This window comes from Protopterus annectens, chromosome 5.part0, assembly GCF_019279795.1.
Source record: "Protopterus annectens isolate FY-2018-M chromosome 5.part0, PAN1.0, whole genome shotgun sequence".
In the NCBI taxonomy this organism is placed as follows: Eukaryota; Metazoa; Chordata; order Ceratodontiformes; family Protopteridae; genus Protopterus; species Protopterus annectens.
Window position 1 is genome coordinate 1,744,868,637 of NC_056735.1, and position 19,245 is coordinate 1,744,887,881.

The 19,245-nt window shown below is 38.6% G+C and overlaps 1 protein-coding gene across 1 annotated transcript in view; it reads right to left on the reverse strand.

Annotated features, from left to right (window-relative positions):
• LOC122802411 (chromatin assembly factor 1 subunit B-like) overlaps positions 1 to 17,375 on the reverse strand; it is an 857,184-nt gene extending 839,809 nt beyond the window's left edge. The window contains exon 1 of the mRNA XM_044072033.1: positions 17,138 to 17,375. The gene's annotated coding sequence lies outside the window, so the exon portion shown is untranslated. The remainder of the gene's footprint in view (positions 1 to 17,137) is intronic.
• Between the last annotated feature and the right edge of the window lie 1,870 nt (positions 17,376 to 19,245).

Here is a 19,245-nt window from a genome sequence, read left to right on the forward strand (position 1 = left end):
AAAGTATTAAATTGGATAAGCGGATTCTTCACATAGGGCAATATAGTTTAAGATTACCCAGTTTGAAGATATGACACTTAATTGCACAGTAACACAAGCAAAAAGTTATAAATCTAAGTGTAAATGGATAATGATGAAACAGGGAGTTTGAGAAATAAGAAGTAAGATTTTGAATGCAGGTCCCCAAGATGAATATGTATATAACCATATGGAGTAAAAGTATTTGAAGAATTAAGCAAACATGGAATGGAGTAAATAGATTTTCCCCAGTAGTGATGACTGCAAGTAGGGGGTACAGAAAATAGGCAAGAGGGGAGATGGAACTAACAAAGAATCACTTTACTGGGAGCAAATAACAAGGGAGGGGAAGGTATTACACTAGGATGAGGCTAAACACTTGTTAGGGCTGCATACGGAAGGTTGCTTTTATTCGGTTATCAATTTTTGCTAGGGAAAGCAAACAGAAAGAGATAAGGGAGTGTGTGTACAGTGAAAGATCAGTTGTGGTAGAGTTTTGAGTCTAAAACAGAAGCTACTGTTAAAAGGGATACATTTGTAGAGAATGGCATGGCAATTGACAAAGAACAGTAGGAAGACATCTATACTGCTCCCAAGTATGCAAAGTCCAGGAGGTTTAGTTTTTTTTTTGTTTTTTTGCACAGATAATATTTAAGGTCTACAAGAGGGTAGTGAGACCAGCTATGTTATATGGGTTAGAGACGGTGGCATTGACAAAAAGGCAGGAGTCAGAGTTGGAGGTGACAGAGTTAAAGGTTTTGCATTGGGTGTGATGAGGATGGATGGGATTAGCAATCATTATATTAGAGGGTCAGCTCAGGTTGGACGGTTTGGAGCCAAAGCGGCGAGATTGCGTTGGTTTGAACATGTGCCGAGGAGGGATGCTGGCTATATTGGGAAAAGGATGATAAGGATGGAGCTGCCAGGTAAGATAAGGTTTATGGATGTGGTGAGAGAGGACATGCAAGTGGATGGTGTGACAGGGCAAAATGCAGAGGACACCCACAACGGGGGGGGGGGGTGATTTATACACTCAAATCAGACTTCAGGGAATTTTTCCTCTGGAAGACAGAAAATGCTGGAGATATGAGGGGAGAGAAAAAGTAGTAATTGGGAACTTAATATTCCATGCAGAGTATTTTCTCGGAAATGTTGGGGACAAATAGGTGTAACTAAGAAAACAATTATGGCGAGCTGGGATGCAAAATCTGAATTACCTAGACAAACAAGTTGAATGCTACTGGCCGACAAAAAATACAGCAACTAGAAAATGGAAATCAGTACTTCGGTTACAGTTGGTATATATATTTTGAATATTGTTGAAGGTGGTATCTTTAGAAAAGGGAAGGCAGAAATGTACAAATAAATGGAATTTGTGGGTACAATACATGCAGAATCATATCCAGGAGGTAGAGAGGTTTAAAGGAAGGCAGGATTAAGGAAAGTATGTAAAGCTTAAGTAAATTAACATTTTTAGAAAAAAATAATGTATAATCCATGAAAATAATGTTCTATAGCTTGTTTTCTCTCGGACACATTTGTACACGAAATTATGACGACTCAATACTTGGCCTCGATTACATAGATCCCAGGTTAAAAACAGTTCAAAGTGGATTTTTGAAATTTTATGAAAACTTGTATAAAGCAGGAAAACGTGGAACTCCGGAAAGAGCACACATGGGAATATTTCTGGAAGACTCAAGTATGCCAATATTTATGGAAGACTCAAGTATGTCAAGGCTAGAGAAGGCTCAGCAATTAAGAAAGGAGATGAGAAAAAAAATGGTGATATATAATTAATCTGCAGGGTGCTGTGGAACATTGAGACAGTTCCAGGTTTTTCGGTATATAAAATGAAAAAAGAAAAGTTCCTCACCAAAAGGATAAAGGGTCTCAAAAATATGTCTTATGCTGCCCGACTGAAAGAACTCCAGCTCTATTCAGTCGCTTACCGCTTGCTCAGAGGTGACCTGTGCCTGACATACAAGGCCATGTCAAACCCAGATTTGATGAACATGCTTCACCTCAAAAAATCTAGATCCCTCAGAACTACAAGGGCGGGAGACTTAAACCTTGACACGGTTATTAATAGGACGTGCTGGAGGGACAGATTCATCACCCAGAGACTCCCTATGCTGTGGAACAAAATCCCGGTACATGCGAGGCAGAGCACCTCGCTGGCCTTGTTCAAATGAAATCTTGACCAATGGATGGGAGATTGCAGATATACCCCAGGGATTACCTCAGTGTCACTGCTTAACAGAGGCACAGCAAAATAATGGGCATAGTTTCCTTCAAACTAAAGGGGTGGCGAAAGCCACAAAACTCTGGGCTAGGCTTATAAATGCCCTTGGGCAGATAGCCTAGTATGAACCTATGAACCTATAAAGGCTATAGCTGTAAATTATACACCCACACATGAACTGAACTGGTTCAGCAATACCCATATTTATGGGGACAGGATAGAATGAAACATTTAGAAAAATGTATTAAAAAGGCAGTTGTTATGACAGCTAAGGATATGTGGGAAGAGAATACACAAGCTTCCAGTTCCTCAATTGTTGTGTTGTTTATGGCTATGGATAGCAAGATACAAGCAATGAAAACATTTTTTTGTCACTTTAGTTTTATATACAGGTGAGGCATATTTTTACCAACCAGAGAAGAAGCTGTGGATAATTATGCCTTGAAAGACTATCTGGAAGAGGAGGAAGGCAAGGATCAAGTGGGATAAGTTTATCCCTGCAATAGAACAAGGTGGTTTAGGATTTCCTGATTTGAAAGGATATTTTAGAACTACACAATTAAGGCTCATATACACAATGCAAGCAGAAACCCAGCATTCAACATGGAAAGGGATGATGGAATGGGGGGGGGTCAAGAACTAAAGAGAAAGTGGAATTTTTGATGCAGATCCTTAAAAAGAGCAACAGCCATAGAGAATATTACATTCATAAAAGTAAGAAACAAGTATTTTTGATAACTGAGTCAATGTGAGAATGCAGAAAAGAGGTTTTGCTGATAGGGATGACTACAAATAGGGTTAGAGAGGTTAGGCAAGAAGGGCCTGGAATTTACTGAAGAAAACTGGCAAAGTAACCAAGCTATAGGGAGTAAATAATTAGAGGAAAAAATAACAGAATGGGAAGAGGAAGAGGCCAAGAAGACAGGCAAGAGGCTAGAGACAGCCTTCCTTAACACAGATTGATAGAGTATAGGCAAAGAGAAAGGGATATGTGAATTTTAATTGAAAGGCTTCCTTCTGGGAGAGTTTTTAGTAGAATGCAGAGCAGAAGCAGTTATTAAAATAGGGATAAATCAGTAAGGCATACAAAATATTGCACTACAAGAATCAGAGGATAATAGAAAAGACTGGATAAGCAATTTACAAGGGAATTATGAAAGGACATAAGGAAACAATGGGAGGGGGGCATATTTATGTTTATTTATCTAACATTTGTTTACCATGAAAGTCCAACCTGGAACAAAGCCAGTTTTCAGTGGAGGCCTGGGGAGAAATGCTCCAGACACGTCTTTGAATTGTGGGAGGAAACTCACACAAACGCAGGGAGGACATGCAGACTCCGCACAGAAGGCACCCCAGCAGAGAATCGAACCGGAGAACCTACTGCTGTGAGGTGACAATGCTACCGCTGCACTGCCATGCTCTCAAGTATGCAACAAAATCTAGAAGATTTCAGATTTTTGCTTGGAAGCGTTTGCATAGGTATTTTTATACCCCAAACAGACTCCAAAGATTTTTTCCTCAAGTAGATGGCAAATGTTGGAGGTGTGACTGTGAAAAAAAGGCAACTGGAAACGTGTTTTGGGAGTGTAATGAGCTAGCAGACTTTAAAATACTCTACACAGTACTGTCATAAGTACTGGGTGAGCAAATAAGTGTAACTAAGGAAATTATTTGAGTTGAGACACAGGATCTTAATCGCCTAGACATACTATTGCCTTAAATTTAATTCTGGTGGCAGGCAAAAATAAACAAGTACTAGAAAATGGAACGCGTAGTCTAAAACAATTGTATTTGAAGTAGTGAACATTGCAGACAGAGATAAAATAAATGGAAGTAGGAATCTTAGAAAAGGGTGGGAGCAACTTACATAGAATATTTTGGAGGATTGAGGTTTAAGGAAAGACAGGAATTAAGCAAATTATGTAATCTTGTTATGTTCTTTTCTGTAACTATCAGTCCTTAACTTGTATAATTTATGCAACTGGAAATTTTTTAATAGCTGGTTTGCCTGTGATAATGTAATAAAGGTGAAAACAAAAAAGTTAGATAGAATTCCAAAATTATTGATTAAAATATCATTAATGGCGTTAACGTGCATATTAAAGGCCTTGAACAGGTGAAGTGCAAAGCTTAGAGACGATTTAAGGAAAACTCAAAATGAAAGCACCTGCACATGGCACTACTGTCTAGTAACGTGTGATTAATACAAGATGCACACTATGATATAACAAACTATTAGATGGCAATGAGGTTGAGGTGGGTACGAAAGCTCACAATTTTCCAGCAATTTTTGCAAAGCATTACAGCACTTTCCATTAAAATTATATGCAAATTTTCTAGTGGCCCTTCACACAGGCAACTGGTGTATTTACTTGAAAACTTATACCTCCTACTATGCTAAGCAGCATCTTCGTTGATCTAAATACTACGATATGAAAAGCTAGTTAAGTTTGCATATCTGTAATTTGTTTTTAAGCACTTTTAAAACTCTTCTGTTGTTCAGAGCTCTATCCCCATGCTATCCTTAGACTAATACCTTTCATTGTGATACAGTTATCTTATACACTCAGCACAATACTTTGCAAGACATTACATCATTATTAGAAGATTCTGTAAAGCCTGGTTATCTTATGGCTCTGGCATTTGCAAAACAACTGACCTTTTGTGCATTGCATTCCAATCCTTCTCAGACAACAAAATATAACCCATATATTTAATTCCAGTCATTCATGTATAATTTCCACTTGTTTAACCTGACATAACGCTGCCTTAGTCTTTCTGGCAGTTGATCAGTTTGTCTTGTTCTTTTGTCAGACTCCACACTGATATATCATTTATTTTTAGAACACCTGGCAAGCCTTCAATTACATGCGTTACAGCTCTTCAGAAAACCTATGGTGCTGACAAGACACCAAACAGAAGGCTAAGGATTTTGTACTTTTCTAATGATATACTTAATGCATACAATTTAGAGCTTTCTTTGCTAGCTCTATCTGCTAGAATATTTGGATTTCATCTAGTAATGAAAAAAAACTTAGAATTTGGTATTGTTGATACAACTTCCTCAATAAGTGATGGGGATGAACACGTTGATCCTCAAGATCTTAATAAGTTTATGGTGCTCTTTTATGAGTCAAGCTTGAAAAAATGGGGTATGAGAAAACTACTTTTTTGTGAAAAACCAAATCTTACATACTATTCCAAATAATCTACCAAGCTTATTCAAACAAATCCTTATAACAATATGTGCCCTAATCAAGTACTACATAGCCAAAAATTGGTTAGATAAATCCATGATCTCTTGGGAAAACTTCAAAACCCTAGCTGTCAGATTCATAAACTGACAAATCCCCTAATAAAATCGCATATTTTCAAAAATATTAGGGTTATCTTTTAGATACAATACTAAAAAGACTAAAGCCACCCCCCCCCTTAACCCACTTACCTATACTCCAAACAAACAGTATAACAGGTTTCAATTAATACTCCCCACACATTCTAGCACTCTCTCTCACTTTTAACAAACTTCCTCAGCTTCCCAGAATACCTTAAACAAAAAAAAAGTTACCACTTCATCTGAAGGCCTTTTGCAAATGTAAATTAACACAATTCTTTTTCTCTTTTTTTCTTTTCTGTCATCCCAATTAGTCCACAGCTTTTATGACAGATGTTTCTTTTGTTGATGTGAAACTTCTCAACTGATGTTGCATTGAAACAGCAATTAAATAAATAAAGAGTGGCATCTAATGTAAATAGCGTTGATAGGATTAGATGTTGTAGTTAAGAATTTTCGTTTTATCTAGACTCACTTCATATTGACAACATTATGGATACTCACAGGAAAGTTAAACAACTTTAGAATATAAAAAGAGTTGACTTTTAAACGTTTTACTTTTTGTAGGTCAACATTTGCATTTTCTTCTGGTTACTCCAATCCAATGACAACTGTTTTTTTGTGGTACACCTTAAAAAATGTACCTTTTTGTTTGCACCACGGTTTTAAAGTCAGCTGTTGTTGATAACTTCTGAATTGCTGCATTCATAAGGATCCTTTTTTTCTGTCTAGCTTAGCATATCAAATGCCCTATTCCCATTTAGAATGCTACTGTCCAATATGTATCCAAGTTTTGCTGTCTGTATGTGTTTTTGCAGTACTTTTCCGTTAAACCCCTACCACACGTCTCGCCGTATTCGAAGACAAGGAAGACTCAAAGGTCTGTGACAGAGTTGTTGATTTGTTAAATGTTTTATCCAGCTTTTTAGGTAGAATCTGGTACTTCTGTCTTGCAAGCTGAGTTTAGAGATGTATAGATACTGCATGCAGATCTTGGGGCATGTTTTAGTTTAGTTGGCTAAGCTAGGTTAGTCTTAGCATCATGCATCCCTCGTAGTTTTTCTTTTTCTGTTTGACTGCAGCATCAGCTACTTTAGCAGCAAGTAAAATGGATGGTGAACTGTTGCTTATGTGCATCTGGAGAAAAAAAAATGATTACCCTCGTAAATGAGAGTTGAAACTTGTTTTGCAGCTGGTAGTACTTGTTCAGGAAATGGACGCATAATGTGCTTCCTCTATTCGTTTATTTGTTGACATTTTCTTACCGGAAAAGTCCGACTGGGCACACAAGTGCCCTTTGGAGAGAGAAGCTCCAAGGTGTCAAAAGTAATGTAGTCATATTAACAATAACAAATTTTATAATACAGGTTAAGCGATTCGGTGTTTTAAGTTATAACATTAATAAGCTCACAACAGCATTGCGAGATTTGCCACTGCCTCTCCATATAAAACACATCACTGTCTGAACCTCTCTAACCTAGGATGGCTTGAATTACCCCACCTAATACAGTACTATCAGCTTACAATTGCCCACAAAGCCCTTTACCATCCAGAAAACATACCCATGCTCTCCACCCTTATAAAACCCTACCACAACTTAAAAGCCTTACGCTCTTCCAATAAAATACTGATTCAAACTTCTCTTGCAAAAAATACAGCAGGTGACTCCATACTTTCCAACTCAGTTGGCAAAATCTGGAACTAACTTCCTCTAGACATTTTAGCCCAGACTTCCACTACACTATTTAAGACTAAACTAAAACTCTTTCTTACTAAACACTGGCTTTGCTCTTGCATCAATCCCAGTTGAGCTAGCTCCTCTTACACCTCCTATTCTCCCCCTTTATCCCTCATACTTTCTCCTACATCTATTTCTTCAATCTAAAATTTTTGTTTTCCCTAGGACCTGAAATATTACTATCTTAACTAAATAACTTTATTTCTCTAGTAACACTCTTCTTAACTTTTCTTAAAAAGAACTTAATTCTTCTCTCCCTTTTCTTCCCTTACCTATACTTAAACATTTTCCTTGTCTCTCTATCCCCCTTTTTTGTAACTTACTGAAATTGTTGCTACTGCCTTTCTGATTTGTTAGTTATATCCTTTTTTTGATTTTTCAACCATTGTTAATTTTTTTTGTATTGTTACCATGTAGTAGATAGCGGAGCTTTTCTCCTTGGGCCTCCACTGAAAATGGACTTGCATCCAGTTGGACTAGCCCGGTTAACAAATGTAAATAAATAAAATAAATAAATAAGACAGGTGATGAAGGATGTTGGCTGTCCCAGATGAGGAGCAGGAAAGGATGTAAAGCCAGGAGGGAGGGAGAGAGGAAGTATTTTTTGGTAATAGTTTGAAAAGATGGTGCCTAATAGGGTACTTCTCCGTTAAAAAGCTGGACAAAACATTTAACGAATCAAAACTGTCACGGACCTTTGAGTCTTCCTTGTCTTTGACAAATACGGCGAGACGTGTGGTAGGGGTTTAACAGAAAAAGTACAGTTTTTGCTAACTGGGTTATTGCTTCTTTCATCTATATCAAAAATCAAAATTTTTTTGGGGAAAAAAAAAAAAAAGATCTTAAGTTAATACAAATGCAAATCTCAGATGTTTCCTTTACAACAGTGATCATACCACTAACCCATTCTGCTAAAATTAATTGGTTTATTGAAACCTAGGCTTTCAATTTCCTTCAATTATGTGCCACTTTTCCTTTAAGAACTACTTCTACTATCTTTGCATGTATCCGACGTATCATGTTTTTACCTGTATCAGATATCCCGTCAAACTTTCAAACCCTGTAAATACATCAGTAGAGCCACACAGAATTTCAGTGTGCCTCTACACAACATCTGAAACATTTCTGTGACTATGTGAAATGATTTGAACATGAGACTTATTTGGTTTTATACTGTAAAGTGTTTTTACCATACACAATTTCTCACAAGCAAGGCCAGTTATTAAGATAATTAACTTCCTTTTAGTGTTACATTACAAAAGATTTAATTATCCCACAATAGAGACTTTTTAACCTACCGGTACCACTTGACTGTCAGCATATTTTAACAAATGGCTCTGTTCAGCATCTTTGCACCCGAATGCTTAGAAGGCTACATCAGAAGAGAAGCCAGCTCCTAATTCAAACCACAAAAATACATAGGGATGCCTCAGAGAGGCAAATCACTGAGACAGCCAAAGCAAGTCTTAGCTACTAAGCTACTATGGAAATGTCAAGTAAGACCTGTTAACAGCTGACTGAATACAAGAGTTTTTACAACTTCAAGAGCTTCCTAATGAATAAGATTTAATTTCCTCTTTAAAATGAACAGAATAGAATGTTGCAGGCTCATCCAGCTGCTACCACCCCCCATGGATCAGTCACAGTTTTGCCCCATGCCTGGCACAGATAATACAGCATTTACTTTTAAAATGTTCAAGAGATAAAAAACAAAACACTTTAATCACAAGTATAAGGGCTTTGTTTTCACCGATTTTGCAAATCAGCATATCGTTGGTGCACAGCACCATCTTAATGATGTAATCATCACAGCTAGTACAAACAAGTTCCTAACAACCCTGCCAAATGTCCACTTCTAAAAACAATGTAAACAAAATATATATTGCTGAAAACCATTCATCCTCAGATACCCACTTACCCGGCTTAATGTAATGGGGAAACTGTATCTTATCCTGGCAAGCACATAAAATAAGCCACAGAACCACTCCTGAGTGGGACAGGAAGCTAGTTAAACACAAGACGCACACACACAATCTGATATCTAATGGCAACTTACACCCCAATTTGCCTACTAACATGACATTAGGAACAGGAAAAAAAACAAAAAGACAGACAAAGGTTAAAACTCCCATACAGGGCACACCAGATAGAACCACACCATAAACGTAAATGTTAGGAAGCAACACCACCACTGTGTAGTCCTGTCCACAGGAAAACATAGACTGGTAACGATGTATTTTTAAGAAATTCTCCAACCACGTATAATAGTATTACATCTTACAATACATTATTCATTTGGCTCCCAAACCTTGTTTATAATAAAATCAGGATTATTTAAAAAAGTCTGTAGAGCTCCCTTACCAACTTATCTCTCAGCAATGATCTTTTACCCTTCTTCAAAGTCTAATCATCACATGTGGTTCTATAAAAAAAATCACTGTTGTCAGGTGACATTCATTCTTCCACTCCACACATTTTCAGTATAATACACCACCTGTCAGATGCACACCTTGATCTGAAGCTCTGTGTTCATATGTGCAACCCCAATGTTATGGTCAAGACTAACCAAAGAGATGAAAAATTGAATGTGACAATCACCATCCCATGAAGCAAGTGGATTAAAGGGAAAAAAGAAATACTAGAGGCTACGTATGACAATAGACAAAAGAGAGGAGTTCTTACAAGTCACGCAGTACCAGACACTTCAGGTGGTCATACGGTGACTCTAGTTACACAGCAAGGGTATTATCAACCAGAACACCATCTTCACTCATTACACTTGAGATGTGTTTTGACACATCATCTAACTTAGGATAATTATAACGATATTTATCTTATACACATTTAAATTGCTCAAGTGCTCAAAAAACACACTTACTAGAAAACTCTGGGGAGATGAAAAATGAGAACAGAATTTTTTTTTCAATATAGTTGCATTAACAACCCAAGTGTGTCGCAGCCATATTCTACCCAGTTCTCGCATTATGGGGTTTTTTTTTCAGATCACATGCAGTTACACAAAGAAAAATGTTATAAAACTTACAATAAATCAGTATATGTATTAATAAATCATACCACTGTGGAAGCGCAGTTTACATAGCCAATAACTTAGAACAGACTTATTTTTGGCATTACTAGTATGAAGGCAGTGGCGGTGGTGGTGCTGCGGTAGCGTTGTCGCCTCACAGTAAGACGCTGTCCGGTTCGATTCTCAGCTAAAGCGTCTTCTCAGTGGAGACATGCGTGAATGGGCGTACCTTCGTTGAAGGTTGTGCGTCAGACCTGGCAAGCCGGTATGTAAAAATCAACTGCCAATCATTAGCGGACCGGAGTTCCGCTGTGGCGACCCCTAACCGGGAAAAGCGGAAAGACACAAACTAGTATGAAGGCAGTAACCACTCCCCTTTCATTTCAAAAGTTTAAAGTTAAGTGTATAAGAGTATCTTGAATTACAAAATGTCTAGCCCTTTTTCCACCTAGGAGTAAAGCAATGCAAATTCCTTCGAGGAAATATTAAGTAATGCTTTGATATGACTAAGTCAAGGCCAATTAAAACAACTAATAATTAATATAATGGGACCAGTAAGATTGGCAATACTTCCTCAAAAGGCTAAATACTACTATCCAATCCTGTACTCTCCAATGAGGTCACCTTGCTATCACATCCATTTTAGGCAATCATCTCTATGCCCATCATACAAAGAGTCATTTAACTCAGATTAACTGATGGACCATTCTTTCTGCCAGCCTGCAGGTGAGTGGGCTGTACTGCTCCAGGAACACTCCCACCACTGGCCCAACTCCCTTTTAGCCCTGCCTCTTTCCACTGACTGCAACAAGGAAAACCATCTACCAACCTAACTTACTTCTACATTTTAAAAATTCCCTATGGAGTACTGTATCAGAACTGCTGACATAGCAAATTGCATTGACTTAGCAAGGCCACATTATGCTACTAGCCGTCTAAAAGCAATTACTAGAAAATGTACAATTAAAGTACTGAATATTGTAAAGGAGATAGAGAAACAGGAAGGGGCAAATTACATAAAAATACATGGAATTTGCGGGAACAATACATGCTATATAATGTTCAGGTGAACGAAGAAAAACGAGGCTTAAGAAAGTAAGATGTTAGCACGAATAATTGTTAAAAATTAATTTATGAACACTGCATGAGAATAATGAAAAACATAACCATCTGCTATAAAATATCAAAATACAAATGTGAAAATACTCTTTACGAAGATACAAGTCAAGTTTACTACACACAAGTAGTAAGTGTAAAAACACTTAAAAAGGAACAGTTTTTTAATTTCTTGCAAACGCACAGCTGACTGTACAAGTCTCGGCGATATTGTACTTGAAGGCCTCACCTTGTGTTTTTCACAGAAGTGGGCATGCCACGAATGATTGACGACCAGGTCTGCATACATAATGAGCCATGACTGACATGACATTCAAACAATGCAAACAAATGGACTTTTTTTGCTAAAAATAAAAGCACACTCTTGAAGAATTTTAGTTGCTTGTTACATTTTGAAATGTTTCAGATACAAAAATAACAGCTTTTTTGCTAAAATAAAAGCCCACTCTTTTTAGAATTTTAGTTGGTTGGTAAGTGATTCATAGCTTTAGTCGACTAATAAAGGGAACTTAGAAAACAAGGACACTTGCCATTTTCATATCCCCTTCCCCAAGGACACACCTGCCCAAATAAGGACTGCCCAGCCTAAAAGGAAAACTGGTGGTAACCCTAGGTCCAGACAAGAATAAGAAGTGAGCTTATATACTTTATTTTGAACAAAAAAAAAAAGTATCTCCCGATTAAATCATTAGCTAAAACGTGACCATGTAGTTTACCGTTTAATTTAAAAGAAAATATACTTGGCAGACAGCCAGATGCAGGAACAAAACGAAGTTTCTGAAATATGTCTTATTTAATAAATACACATTTCTTTGCTTATATTAAAAAATAAGAAACAAACAATTGTTCTAGAAGACAACACAAGACACATACTAAAAGCCGGACAGTGTATTAGGATTCTTCAAGGGAATACATATTCATTAGTGCCCGATTACGAAACAGCACAGGGGCGGGTTTTGGGCGGGTCTTGCCACTGCACATCTGGTGAGGCCCTGAAGTACAATATAGCCCAAGTCTTCACATGATCACAAAACACAGCACTTTAAATTGTCTTTTGTATAAAAGCCCAGTCGGTTTGCAGCTCAGACAGACCAGTCCAAGTTAATCCATTCACCATTAATATATTTGGCAATGTGCATCAGTCTGATTTTTGCCTCCCATTTTCTTTTTCTACACTCTAGATCTGTTTTCGTCACTTATTAAGTTACAGAAGTTTGATCTCCTAATATATCTGAAGGGACTGAACCATTTTTTAGCCACTCCAGACCTTTTCTCATTCATTAAACTACAAGATTAAAGTTGGGTGACTTGATATCTAAAAGTGCAGGGATACTGTCACCACTGCTTCTACATCAACATCAGTGAAATGTTCATTGAATTTGGATGTCTTACTCATTACTAAAACAAATCCTGCACTCTTAAGCTCAGTTACATCAAAATATCTCATGCTGGTAAAGGAATACATTTACACTGACACAATTAAGAAACACATCAAGAAAACAAAGACCGTCTAAGAAGATAACCATCAAGTGATTTCAGTGTTGCCAAAACTACCATCAAGCAATGGCATACAGTAAATAGAAATGCCTTGTTTAGGAACTGGAAACAAGACAGCAGGAAGGAAAAGCGAAGAAACCATTACAACAAGCAGTGCTCCACACAAACTATCTGCACATTTTGTGTGCAGATTCACTGGTCAGTTCAAAATAAATTTAGGGTATCATAGGATCATAGCATTAAGACCCAAAAGTGAAAAAGTAGAGAGCCTATAATCAATACTGTCAGTTACTATCAGATCCCTTCATTATATAACTAAACATAATCACACAGATTTCCAGGCTCTTCACCACACCTCTCGGTTCCCTCCTCAAAGTGCAAACAGCTAGGAGTCCTCTCTCACTCCCCAAGGCAATAAGAAAAGCAAGATGTGAGCAACATATACGTTTGTGTCTTTCGGCTTTTCCCAGTTAGGGGTCGCAACAGCGGAACTCCGGTCCGCTAATGATTGGCAGTAGATTTTTACATGCTGGCTTACCGGGCCTAACGCACAACCTTCAACGAAAGAACGCCCATTCACGCATGTCGCAACACAGAAGACACTAACTGAGAATCGAACGGGCAACATCTGTGAGGCGACTACGCTACCGCAGCACCACCACCGCAGTAACATATACGTACAGCAGAGAAATATTTTTCTTTAAATAAAAACAAATTCCTTATCATAGCATGAGTAACCCAGCTTTCTATACTTTCCTCTAAAGCCAAACATAACAGTGTAAAATAAAACAACCTAAATAATATTAAATCACATTCACAAAAGATGGAAGCTTGCGAGTACTTTTGGTAAGGTAGTAGTCAGAATACAAATAGTCTAAGCTGTCATTTGAAACCTGTAATTCCCTCTCCCATACAGAAATAACACCACTACTTTAATAAATTACCATGTGATGAATACATATTTTAACAAGAGGGAGGAGCATAGGGTGACATATAAGAGTGGAGGAAGATGCACACAGGTGGATTATATCTTATGTAGAAGGGCCAGTCTGAAGGAGATTGGAGACTGTAAAGTGGTGGCAGGGGAAGTGTAGTTAGGCAGCATAAAATGGGGGTTTGTAGGATGACATTGGTGATCAAGAAGAGGGAGGATGAGTGTGAGAGCAGCACCAAGGATCAAATGGTGGAAATTGAAAAAGGGTAATTGTGAGGGGATGTTCAGGGAAGAGGTAAGACAGGCACTGGGTGGCAATGAAGAGTTACCGAATAGCTGGGTAACTACAGCAGAGCTAGTAAGAGAGATGGCTAGAAAGGTGCCTGGTGTGACATCTGGAAAGAGGACGGAGGACCAGGAGACCTGGTGGTGGAATGAAGAAGTACAGGAGAGTATACAGAGAAAGAGGGTGGCGAAAAAGAAGTGGGATTGTCAAAGAGATGAAGAAAGTAGACAAGAGTATAAGGAGATGAGGTGCATGGCAAAAAGAGAGGTGGCAAAGGCTAAGGATAAGGCATAGGAAGAGTTGTATAAAAGGTTGGACACTAAGGAGGGAAAAAAGGACCTGCACCGACTGGCTAGACAGAGGGACCGAGCTAGTAAAGATATGCAGTAGATAAGGGTGATAAAGGATAATGAGGAAAACGTACTCACAAGCGAGGAGTGTGTTGAGCAGATGGAAAGAGTACTTTGAGGAGTTAATGAATGAAGAGAATGAGAGGAGGAGAAGGTTGGATGATGTGCTGATAGTGAATCATGAAGTGCAGTGGATTAGCAAGGAGGAAATAAGGATAGCTATGAAGAGGACGAAGAACGGAAAGGCTGTTGGTCCAAATGACATACCTGTGGAAGCATGGAGGTGTTTAGGTGAAATGGCAGTGGAGTTTTTAACGAGATTGTTTAATGAAGTCTTGGAAAATGAGAGGATGCCTGAGGAATGGAGAAAAAGTGTTTTGGTACTGATTTTTTAAGAATTAGGGTGATGTGCAGAGCTGTAGTAACTTCAGATGGATTAAATTGATCAGTCACAGCATGAAGTTATGGGAAAGAGTAGTGGAAGTTAGGTTAAGAAGGGAGGTGATGATTAGTGATCAGCAGTATGGTTTCATGCCAGGAAAGAGCACTACAGATGCGATGTTTGCTCTGAAAGTGTTGATGGAGAAGTACAGAGACGGTCAGAAGGAGGTGCATTGTGTCTTTGTGGATTTAGAGAAAGCATATGACAGGGTGCCTAGAGAGGAGTTGTGGTATTGTATGAGGAAGTCTGGAGTGTCAGAGAAGTATGTAAGAGTGGTACAGGATATTTACGAGGGTAGTGTGACAGCGGTGCGGTCTGCGGTGGGAGTGACGGATGCGTTTAAGGTAGAGGTGGGATTACATCAAGGATCAGCTCTGAGCCCTTTCTTATTTGCAATGGTGATGGAAAGGTTGACAGACGAGATCAGACAGGAGTCCCCGTGGACTATGATGTTTGCAGATGACATTGTGATCTGTAGTGAGAGTAGGGAACAGGTGGAGAAGACCCTGGAGAGGTGGAGATATGCTCTAGAGAGAAGAGAAATGAAGGTTAGCAGGACTAAGACAGAATATATGTGTGTGTGAATGAGAGGGAGGATAGAGGAATGGTGAGGATGCAAGGAGTAGAGGTGGTGAAGGTGGATGAGTTTAAGTACTTGGGATCAACAGTTCAGAGTAATGGTGAGTGTAGAAGAGAGGTGAAGGAGAGAGTACAGGCAGGATGGTGTGGGTGGAGAAGAGTGTCAGGAGTGATTTGTGACAGACGAGTACCAGTAAGAGTGAAAGGAAAGGTCTACAAGAGGGTAGTGAGACCAGCTATGTTATATGGGTTGGAGACAGTCGCATTGACAAAAAGGCAGGAGTCACAGCTTGACGTGGCAGAGTTGAAGATGTTAAGATTTGCACTGGGTGTGACGAGGATGGACAGGATTAGGAATAAGTATATTAGAGGGTTAGCCCAGGTTGGAAGGTTTGGAGACAAAGCCAGAGAGGCAAGATTACATTGGTTTGGACATGTGCTGAGAAGGGATGCAGAGTATATTGGGAAAAGATGCCAAGGATGAAGCTGCCAGGTAACAGGAAAAGAGGAAGGCCCAAGATAAGGTTTATGGATGTGGTGAGAGAGGACATGCAGGTGGTTGGTGTGACAGAGCAAGATGCAGGGGACAGGAAGAAATGTAAACAGTTGATCTGCTGTGGCGACCCCTAACGGGAGCAGCCGAAAGAACAAGAACTTAAATAAATTACCATAACATACAACGAACAACATACTGTAAGCCAAAATCTGCTCTACTTGAACTGCTACCAATGCTTAAACACAACATTTATTTGTAAACTCAGACTTGACCCCAGCTCTGACAGCAGCCAATAACAATTTCATCTAGAAAAGAAAGAAAATAAAAATGAAACTATTATGCAGAAGACCATGCAGGGTCTGACAGTAAAAGCAATCCCCACCATACCTCTCAACCTCTTACAGAAAAAAAATCTGGACAAAGCCATAAATAATAGGGGGACAAAGGCCCAAAAATTGGGACAATTTTTAAGTATCGCTCTTACAAAGTTAGAAAGTTGATAGAACAACAGCTTTTGCATTAGCATGAATTTTCTGAAGGGCAAGAAGTCTGAAAGTCATATGTCTGTCATTATTACCCAACTTCATGATTTGCCAGAAAACCACAATTAAAAACGGGCCAAAAATATGTGGCAAGAATTTGTACAGTTGAGAGGTACGATCCCCGCCTCCTAAACAATTTAAGGGTACCATTAAAGCAGCAAAAACGATTATGGCATCTAAACTGAAATAATACCTAAACAGTATAGTGCTTACACCACTGACTAAATGACAACAGATCAGGACTACATACATAGTATGACAACGCTCTGCGCCAGCACCTACAACCTAGAAGTGTGGCATTGCAACATGCTCCAGTGTCGGATCTGAAGCAGTTTATTGACTGAAACAGACATTTACCCTTCTGGATGAAATTATCCACCTAAGACACCTATAACCAGGAACCCGAACGTCTATAATTCACACTACAAATGTAGCTCCTCCATCTGTGCAGAAAATTCCGCCTTGCACATACACTCCAATGAAGTGACTAGTCGTTTAATTACATATGACACTTTTACTTTTAACTCACCCTCCACACGAAATGTACTATAATATCAAAATCGTTTCGTTACACCAAAAGCTGTTTACAGTTGACTGAAAGGTACCATAAAGATAGATCGGATTATCAGATACTACTATTACAGTTCCAAAACTGCTACTCTGCTCTTTAACAGAATCCCTTTTCTTCCGCAGAAAGTTGGTTTCCTCGATTGCGTTTCCCGCGCTTAATGTCCCGCCTCAATTTCCAGCAGTCTTCCACTAGTGAAAACGCAAAGAATGAGTGAAGCATGCAGTTGACCTATCCAATTCCGGTATTTGAATGATGCCTGAAGTGGAACGCCCTTTCTGTCGCATAAGAAAAGATTAGACCAATTAATCTCCAGATAATACAAAGCACGCTTTTCGCATTGTGCAACACGGTAAATAAAGTATGCTGTGATATGGAGCTGTGGAAACTGCTTTATTACAGTTAATACTTCAGAAAGTGTAGCTTTTACAAGCGTGCATTTGCTAACTTTTCTCAGCCTTCTTATACTTTCCAATAGATACATCGATTTTGGATTTTGCATGTAATATCAGCACACGTTTTAGGAATCCGCATCATTTTAGGAAAAATAACTGTCGAAATTTCAAGAAGAGTATTGTGCCCTCGTGCAAATTCCAAAACTGTATGTGTGGTTAAGCAGTTTCGCACATATTTCTGCCAGAAATTATGACGTCACTTTTTTTTTGTTTAACTAGACTTTGTTGTTGAGATCCTGGTTTGGAAGTTCTAGCTGTGGAAATGGAAACACCGGTCATACCCTTTCAACTGTCCTGAGTTTGACTCAGATTTTAGCTCTGCTTGTCATAATACCTCGATTCCCTCCTAAAACTGAAATTTTTTTAGAAAGGTGGTGGATTTCACTTAATAAATAATGACAATTATAGACTTCTCTTACTTCGAAAATATGCGTATTGATTCACATTCTGTTTATTCTGTCACTGTTTCAACTCAATACAGTTTTTTTAATATCCCTGTTTTCGCAACCAGGAAGAGAGGCGGCTCATTTCTAAGCCATTCTCCTTCGGGAATGTGTCATGTTTAGGTCGCCAGATTTTTGAAAATATGTTGACCAGTAAAAGTTAAAAAATGACTTGTTTTCTTCAGAAAAGTGAAATAGTCAGTGCCTGTCATATGTTTCAAATGCCCGCGATTTTGCATTTAATGCAGTTATTGCTATTTAGGGAATGCATGCTGAAACAAAACATGTTCTTAAGCTCACTTTGTAAGTGAACTACTGTCATCTTTACAAATCATCCTTTTATTTTAACTGCACATATATACCTGAAACTCCTTGAGCCAAGCCACCCCAAAGTGAGAAATTACTTGCTTTTTTCAGACAAATAAACTACAGCCCTCCTGTCATACAGATCAAGTCTCTGGGGATTTTGCATGTAATCATTTGTCTTCAGAGAATGCCTGCGGGAACAAAACACGCTGTTCCGTTCACCTCCTAAGTGAACTAGTTTAATATTTCCATATCATCTAAGTGCACCTATTGAGCCAAGCCACCCCATTTCAGGGACTGCCTCTCAGCTTTTTTTTTTTTCTTTTTGGGGATGGACGAATGCGTACAGCATAACCCTTTGGGCAATGGGGCCATACATGGAAATGTCCCCGAACATCCGTTGAAACATTTTAACAAAATACATATTCACTGCTCTCCTTGTAACATCTGTACTGAAATGTTTTCTAAAATACATTTGAATGTATTAGGCCCAGACAATGTACTGTTCATGATGAAACTGGCCTGTGAACACATACTTGAAATGTGGTTGTGATAATACGTAAGTAACCTATTTTTTTTTTTTTTCTGGATTTGTCCCTGATTCATCAAGAGCTACGACTGAAGTGCTATAACTTTTGTTTAAACCCTTAGCTTGGTTCTGTGGAGGGCAATGAGTAAGGGCAGTATGTTAGCAAATTATCTATTTTCATAGGTTCATACTAGGCTATCTGCCCTAGGGCATTTATAAGCCTAGCCCAAAGTTTTGTGGCTTTCACCACCCCTTAAGTTTGAAAGGTACTGTGCCCATTAGTTTACCGTGCCTCTGTCCAGCAGTGACACTGAGGTGATCCCCGGGGTAAACCTG